This window comes from Amblyomma americanum, chromosome 9 (assembly GCF_052857255.1).
Source record: "Amblyomma americanum isolate KBUSLIRL-KWMA chromosome 9, ASM5285725v1, whole genome shotgun sequence".
In the NCBI taxonomy this organism is placed as follows: Eukaryota; Metazoa; Arthropoda; class Arachnida; order Ixodida; family Ixodidae; genus Amblyomma; species Amblyomma americanum.
In genome coordinates, this window is record NC_135505.1 from 64,535,011 (window position 1) to 64,543,748 (window position 8,738).

The window sequence follows — 8,738 nt, forward strand, 5'->3', positions numbered from 1 at the left end:
GTTATGCATACAGTTTTACAAGTCACGTTTCTAACTTCGGCTACTTCAGTTTACTTGTAAAAAAATTTTGGCTACTTTTTACTCAAGCATAGGTGTGCTTGAGTACTCTTTCGCTAGCTTTGCTGCATGCTTTCTAGAAATAGTTTGTAGCACTGAATGGGACAAAGCATGTCTTAGCCACTTTTTTCACACTTAGCAGGGACGGCCCAGTGGGGCCTGTACAGATGGTTCGATGCGGTTGCAATACTTTATTGCATACATGTTGGGAGGAATCATGCGACTTGTGAGTTATGTATATCTGTGGCAGTAAACATTGCTACTTTGGAAAAGGCGCCGGTCTGCAATACAATGTCAGCGAAGCTTAACGAACCCCACTTTGTCTAAACTAATTTGGAGCCCTGCACTACAGTGTCCTGAAGCCATTATTCTTTTCTGCCTTGCTGTGAGAAGTGGCTCTTGCAAGTGATCTGCCTGCTTAGAACCAGTCAACTTGTTAAGCTTATTCACTTAACTCATAATCCACTTGGACATTTTTATATCTGGAACCCTAATGCCTGGATGCACCAAAAGAAGTGCATCTCACTTGTAGACAGGGCGTGCTAGGCAATATAGTGGGCAATCCACAGTAACCAGAATCTAGTTTGGGTTTTTTATGTGTGCAAGTGTCTGCAGGTACTCCGCAGTGAACTGCACCAAAGGCTCAGGATGTGTATAGCAAGCTATACCTAAACAAAACTCATGTGCGCTCAGGCAGCTTTGGTTTTAATACATTCAGCAGGAAAAATAATCTGGCAGCTTTTTTTCTACATCTGTTGGGGTTTTACCAGTGCCAGAGTTCATCGAATCTTGTTTAAGGTTTCCTTTTGAATCATTAACATTCCACCCTTGTCATTTTGTATATAGCATTCAGCTGAAAATAAATTTCAGCAGTCGGCTTTTTATGCCTTGCTGCCACTTTTTTGGAAGAAATGAAGAGGAATGGTATTCTATACAGATGCAGCCAGCCATGCAGTGCTTTACAGTACTGCACCCTGTGCGCATAAAAAGTCTCAATACATGGATTTTGTCACCCTGAAATATACTTGCATCAAATATTTTTTTAGTCGAACTACATCTTTTCTCCTTTTTGTGCCAATCTTTATGGGCATCTTGTAATCATTTCTCTAATTCCTTAATTTCTCCTATTTTTTGTTTTCTGCAGCAGTAGACTTTCCATATCAATTTATTTTTCTAGGCTACCAAGTATTAGTATCTCTGAGCCTGGTAATGAATAAAATTACCGGAGATGCTAGAGTGCTGTTGATTGTCGCAAAGCCTGACTGTTAGAACGTCTATCATGCTCAATATCAGCTGCAATGCCGAAATATGATAGGAATTCAGATTATGATGCAGGCGTACCCAACTGTGTTGTAAATATATGCAGTTAGCTATGAATACGAAAGAAAAACACAACGCAATAATTCACATTTTAATTCACACAGCATGATGATGAACAGGGGCAAGGGAGGAGGCACCTCAAAGTGTTTTTTCGGTGTCTTCCCCTTTGGCCGTGCTCATCATTGTACTGTGTGAATGAAAGTGTGAAATACTTGCTCATCCAGACACTGGCTTCAAGCAAATTAATGCAAGTGGGGTGCTTTATGTGAGTACCATTGATTTACTATAAAGCAGAAGACAGTTGATTTACTGCAGAGGCATTGCAAGTCGTATTGAATGTGTACTGTATGTTTGCACCCTAAGCTAAATTTAATAGCAGTATTTGCTGGTTGTCTTTGCACTGTGATTATTATAGTGTATTTCACACAAATTTGTGATTTTGTTCTGTTGTTCTTCAGGCATTGTGGCTACACAGCTGGAGTCAAGCTGCTATCAGGGAAATTCAACCTATTCGACTTTGTCAGAAAAGATGCACGCTATGATGGTAGGGGCCTCTATCTTGACTATACTGCCAATTTTGTCTACCAATGAAGCTAAGGATGCTTTTGTGCAAATGTGAGCATTTTTTCTTTCTTTACGATACGTGCTTGCTCTTAGTCTTCGGCAAGAACAGATATGATGTGTCTATGTGCATGTTCCAGTGTACAATCATGTGAAAAATTGACGCTGCGTGTGTGCCACACTATGCCGAACTGCGTGCAGGTGCCATCTGATGAAATGCTTGTGCCATCAAGGCCGGCGCAGCGAGATTGATGGATGTTAGTGCACCTGACTCGACATCTGGAGTGCTTGCCGTTTTACACGATTTGGCGTGCATTCGCTGGGATCATTAAATTTTTCTCACGATGGTATGTCCAAACTCACAGCATCTCAATCAAGACATTCTACGGTATACCAACCACACCAAATTGAATGGTACACCGACCACACCAGGAAACACTAAACCAAAGCACACCAGAACCGGTATCAGACAACCGGGTCACAGCACAGAACACCAGACCAGAACACACTAAATCACACCACACTACGCCGCATCAGGACCCATGTCTGGAAATCCTGGTCTGGTGAGAACACCAGACATGTTCACACCAGAACCCGTGTCTAAAAAAGCCAGTTTGCTGTAAACACCAGAAACGGGCTGGTGTTTTTCCTTCGACTGGGTGTATGGCATTTCTTTCAATTGTGCCTATGAACTACTGGCAACGTACTGATGCCTTTTAATATAATTTTGATGCATATTGTTTTGTTCAGCTGTAGTTTAATTTGAGCCCTCTACATATGTTGAGTCCACTTCAGATTAAGTTGGCACTTCGAAATAGCCTCATGTTGCATTTGGATTTGTAGACCTGAAAGCTTCATTTTGTACAAGTGTATTTGAAGGAGGATTTGCTGTATATAATATCTAGCCTACTACAAGAAATTAGCACAAGCATTAGCCTTGCTGTTCATAGTGGCAGCTGACGGTTATGTTCTTACATCACTCATTTAGCTCCGGACTACAATTTTGCCATGGTTCAAGGTGGCCTTAAAGTAATGGCTTCACTTTTTCCCCTTATCTTATTGTTTGGGAACCGTATGCCATTGAGTCATGCATAAAAGGAAGTTAACATGATGCAAAGATGGGCGTTTAGAAGACAACAGAGAATTCTGTTATCATTAAGCCGAGTCACACCACTGTGATCATAGGTCTCTTTGAGTCCTCTGTATTATCCTGTTCTACATCCTTTTGAATTTTTGTTGACCTGCACATCATTCCTCGAGGAGGGAGTTTTATGAATGGTTCAATGTATGGTTTGCATGGCATAGTTCACTTTGTGTAATCTGTATATTCTATTTCAGATCAAAAAGCTGGCACTCATTGGGGGTGAGCCAGTTGATGAGGCTACAAAACGTATTATGAAGACTAGTGAAGACTCCTGTGGCCCTTATGTACACATTGAAGGGGCGGGGTTGAAAAGAATCATTTAAGAACCTACGGCTGTGCAGACAATTGTTGGTGAGTACATGTGAATCTTCTGAAGGTTATAGATACTTAGTGAACACACCATCTTATTGCAGGAAAAAACTACTTCCAATCTACCTGGTGTGGTTTTCAGCACTTCCGTTATCAATTACTGAGTAGCCATCCAAATGTAAAGGATTATAGGTACCAAATGTTTGTTTGTGCGTTTTCTTCTTTCAAACCACACGTTAGACATTCTATACACGTACGACCACTAAATAATTTATTATTTAATTTCATAGTGGTAGTTCAAAGTGCAAACACACAAGGACCAAGAGACGAGACACAAACCAGCACTGATCTTACAACTGATTTGTTTTATTAGGAAGAAGCACGTCATATATATACACACGGAAAAACACCGCACATGTGCGATGTCAACAAGACTCCTAGTGCTAGTAAAAGGTAAAAACCGCTTTAAAAGCATGTGTGTATCAGCAGAACCGCTACCCACTAAGTAGCATATTGATTTCTCGAAGCGATAATGTAACAGATGGCGCACTCACGCACCAATTACTTTTTCTGATATGAAACGCCTCAGCTACTACTGTAGTACGCTGGTCAGAATGAGCGAACAAGACATCAGTATCGTCAAAAAAACGGCGTAAATTTTCACGTGAAACAATGCTTAGCTAGGTTAGTTTCTTTCTTAAAGAATTAGCGTGCTTCATGAGCCGCACGTTAACGCAGTGGCCAACCTTGCAAATGTAGGTAAGGCCACAGGACTGATGGACTTGATACACTACGCCTGTCTTACAGGGAACATATCTAATTTCATGATTTATGTTGCAAGCATTTCTTGTGCGCCCTTCTTGCTTTCTTTGAACTGCCGCCCCCACTCTTTCTAGCTTCTTAGGTGCAGGGAACACAACCTTTACACAATACGTGCTCCCCACTCTTTTTAATCCGGTGTGACAGCGTGTGGACATATGGCATAACGACTACCTTTCTTCTCTCTTCTTCCGAACCTTTTTCCAGCCCCGAGGTACTTGCAGACGATTTCAGCTCATGGAGGACTTTGTTTGCACTCGAAACAAGAATTGAGTGCCGGAAACCATGTTCCCTACATCTGTCTATTTGGGCTAAGAGACTGGGTATCATTTTATGATAAGATTTCTTTTCTGCCATGCCTAAGCATCTCGTAACAATGCCACTTTTTACAAGCTTTGAATGAAAGGGCCTGCAATTCATAAGGGGCTTTTCACTTTTAGAGGAATACTACCAACAGACATGGTTCGGTTTGAAAGAGAATTTTAAATCAAGGAATTGCAAGACTTTTTCTTGAAGGTCTTCATGCGAGAACATCACCCCGGACCCATTACGTGCAAAAACAACAAGAACATTTGACACAAATTCGGGATTCACTGACCAAGCCAGCACCAGGTAATCGTCCAGATAACAGAAAATGCGTATGCAATAACCGGCTAGATCAGTCTCAGCTTTCATATCAACCCGGCTTATATAAATGTTACTGAGAATGGGAGCTACCTTGGCACCTATGCACACACCCGATTTTTGCATATAAGATCGACCATCCCACTCAACAAGCGTGTTACTCAGGTAGTAAGATAACAATTCCAGAAAGGAACCTGTTGTGATTCCACACTCATTTTGAAGCACACAATTATTGTTGTCCTCCGTAATACATTGCTGAACATATTGGATTAGTTCAAAGTGTGGAACAGAATAAAACAAATCAACCACATCAATGCTTAAACCATCACATAGTGCCGGGCTCTCATTTTGGAGGAAATCAGCTACTGCCTCAGAATTAGGTACGAGAAACGGATTGTTTACGCGAAGTGACGACAAATGTTTCCAAAGATAAATAAACACAACCAACTGCCAAGAATTGTGCTCAGAGACAATTGCGCGGAAAGGAACGTTAGGCTTGTGCGTCTTAGCAGTAAAGAAAATTTCTAGAACCGAGTGTTCAGAGAAGGCGATGACTTTACCTCGGAAGCTTTAAGTATCAAGGTATAGCAAAGAAAGTGAAGGAAGCTGAACAATCGGTGCTAGAAATTGTATTTAGTGCTAAGATGAACAAGCCTAAAGTTCCTTTCCGGGCAAGTGTCTCGGAGCACAATTCTTGGCAGTTGTTTGTGTCTACCTATCTTCGCAAACATTTGTCACTTCGCGTAAAGAATCCGTTTCTCGTACCTATTGCTGAGGCAGTAGCGGATTTCCTCCGAAATGAGAGCCGGGCACTATGTGATGGTTTTAGCCTAGATATGGTTTATTTGTTTTATTCTATTTCACACTTTGAACTAATCCAGTATGTTCATCATTGTATTATGGAAGAGAGCGATAAATGCGTGTTCCAGAATGACTGTGGAATCACAACAGGATCCTTTCTTTAACTGTTATCTTACTACCTGAGTAACACGTTTGTTGAGTGGGATGGTCGTCTTTATATGCAAAAATCGGGTGTGTGCATAGCTGCTAAGGTAGCTCCCATTCTCAGTAACATTTATCTAAGCAGGGTTGATATGAAAGTTGAGACTGATCTAGCCGGTTATTGCATACGTATTTTCTGTTATGTAGATGATTTCCTGGTGCTGGCTAGGTCCGTGAATCCCGAATTTTTGTCATGTGGTCATATTTGTGCATGTAATAGGTCGGGGCTGAGGTTCACACATGAAGTCCCCAAGAAAGAGTCTTGCAATTCCTTGATTTAAAATTCTCTTTCGAACCCAACCATGTCTGTTGGCAGTATTCCCCTAGAAGTGAAAAGTCCCTTTTTAATTACAGGTCCTTTCATTCAAAGCTTGCAAAAAGTGGCATCGTTACAGGATGCTTAGGCATGGCAGTAAAGAAATCTTATCATAAAATGATGCCCAGTCTCTTAGCCAAAATAGACAGATGTAGGAAAGCTGGTTTCTGGGACTCAGTTCTCGTTTCGAGTGCAGACAAAGTCCTCCATGAGATGAAATCGTCTGCAAGTACCTGGGGGATGGAAAAGGGTTCGGAAGAAGAGAGAAGAGAGGTAGTGGTTATTCCGTATGTCCACACGCTGTTGCACCGGATTAAAAAGAGTGGGAAGCAAGCATGGGGTAAAGGTTCTGTTCCCTGCACCTAACAAGCTAAAAAGAGTGAGGCGGCAGTTCAAAGAAAGCATGAAGGGCGCAGAAGAAATGCTTGCAATATAAATCATGAACATAGACATGTTCCCTGTAAGACTGGCATAGCGTATCAAATCCCTCAGTCCTGTGGCCTTACCAAGATAGGTCAAAATGGCTGCTGTATTAACGTGCGGCTCATGGAGCACGCTAATTCTTTAAGAAAAAACTAACCTAGCTAAGCATTGTTTCACGTGAAAATGTACGCCATTTTTTGACGATACTGATGTCTTGTTCGCTAATTCTGACCAGCGCACTAGAGTAGTAGCTGAGGCGTTTCATATCAGAAAAAGTAATTGGTGCGTGAGTACGCCATCTGTTACATTATCGGTTCGAGAAATCAATATGCTACTTACTGGGTAGCGGTTCTGCCGATACACACATGCTTTTAAAGCGGTTTTTACCTTTTACTAGCACTAGGAGTCTTGTTGACATCGCACATGTGCGCTGTTTTTCCGTGTGTATATATATGACGTGCTTCTTCCTAATAAAACAAATCAGTTTTAAGATCAGTGCTGGTTTGTGTCTCGTCTTTTGGTCTGTGTGTGTTTGTGCTTTTGAACCACCACTATGCATCAACACCAACTAGCGCAATGTGCAGTTTTTCTGCAATTTAGTTTCTTCTTGATTCTGTTTCGGTTTCATCAGTCGAACGATGACTGTGACGTGTAGTTGGTGTTTAATTCACATGAGGCATAAAAAATCGGTTATATAATTGCTGACAGGTCATTTTTTGTCATTCCAGGTCTTGAAAGAGGCTGGATTAAATGTCGTAGTCAATTAAAGCTACATATCAGCGATTGTATTAGTTTTTCTAGTTGCATCATGCGACCAAAACATCAACTTGACGACAGTCGGCGTTCGGTCGATGAAACCAAAACAGCATGAGAGAAGAAATTCGATTATAAATTATTTAGCGGGGCTGTAGGCAAGTACTACCTGGTAATCCGTGTATTTTATTATCGAACGCATCGTTTGACAGAAGAAAACACGCAATATATTTAGGTGTCTATAGTCCTTTAATGGCTCATGCACCTTTCGGTTATTCTTATTATGAATATTTATGTTTAATATGGTTGCGGATAATAATAGCAAACGAAATTTGCTGATATATCAAGGATTGCACGTTGTAGCATTGCATACGGTGATGAAGCATTTCCTGAAAGATGTGACTGTAATACTTTGGAAAGTTATTTTTATCCACCTTACTGAATATAAATTTGATATGTGTGTTTATTTATTCACTTTTACATCTGCTGTGCAGCGCATAATCCCAACAGCCACCATGGAAGGCAAGAACAGAGTGGCGGCGTTCGTGTGGGGGGCGAGAGACTGGGATGGCGGTCTGAAAGTTCGGATGAAGGGGGCGGACCCTTCACCTCAGTAATTGGGGCTTTGTATGCAAGAATGCCCAAAATGCCTTGCAAAAACAAATAAATAAATAAGAAGCATTCTTACTTGCATTGTAATTTCAGTAGTAACATGTACACAAAAAATACTGATGAAGTGAAGAAAGCCTCTCTGGGTTGGCAAGGTGGGCCTTAAGTCTAATTGGGTCGGTGGGCCCAGAGGCATACAGCTATTGGTTCTCTAGGGGTTACCTTTGTTGACTTCCCGCAAGTTATCACCTAAGAAGCCCACTGGGACCGGAACGGCTAGACCACAGGGGCCCAGTACGGGCTAGCCCACGGGGGCCCATTACGGGCTAGCCCGCGGAGGCCCGACACGGGTCAGCCTACGGAGGCCCGGCATGGGTCAGCCTACGGAGGCCCGGCACGGGCCATCCCACGGAGGCCCGGCACGGGCCTGACCAAGGGGATCCAGCGTGGAGCCTTGTGGGGCTAAGCCGTAAGCCCACTGGGCTGCCCGTGAGGGTCCCCCCCCAATGCCGAGTTGCAAATCCCGCACATATCCCACGTCGGGCCCCTATGGGAAGCCCGTGCCGGGCCCACAAGAGCCCGCAGTTCAGAGCACCATTGGTGCTACTGGGGGCCTCTTCCACAAGTCTCCAATTTTCCTTCCCTCTATAAGCTGCATGCTCCTTGTCTGCTACTAGAAAAATTTTTCTATTCTACCTGGCTCAGGGCCTCCCACTGCTTTTCTCACTTTTGTAATCCTATAGCCCTGGCAGGTCATCAGTGGTTTATTTATTTAATTACATTTCTGCAGCGCCACGAAGG

General features: G+C 42.5%; 1 long non-coding RNA gene across 1 annotated transcript; it reads left to right on the plus strand.

The window, feature by feature from the left end:
- Nucleotides 1-1,802: 1,802 nt before the first annotated feature.
- On the plus strand, nt 1,803-8,103 carry LOC144104964 (uncharacterized). Its single transcript, XR_013308670.1, has 3 exons — nt 1,803-1,992; nt 3,277-3,433; nt 7,823-8,103. It is a non-coding gene; the product is annotated as an uncharacterized LOC144104964 (long non-coding RNA).
- Nucleotides 8,104-8,738: the final 635 nt, after the last annotated feature.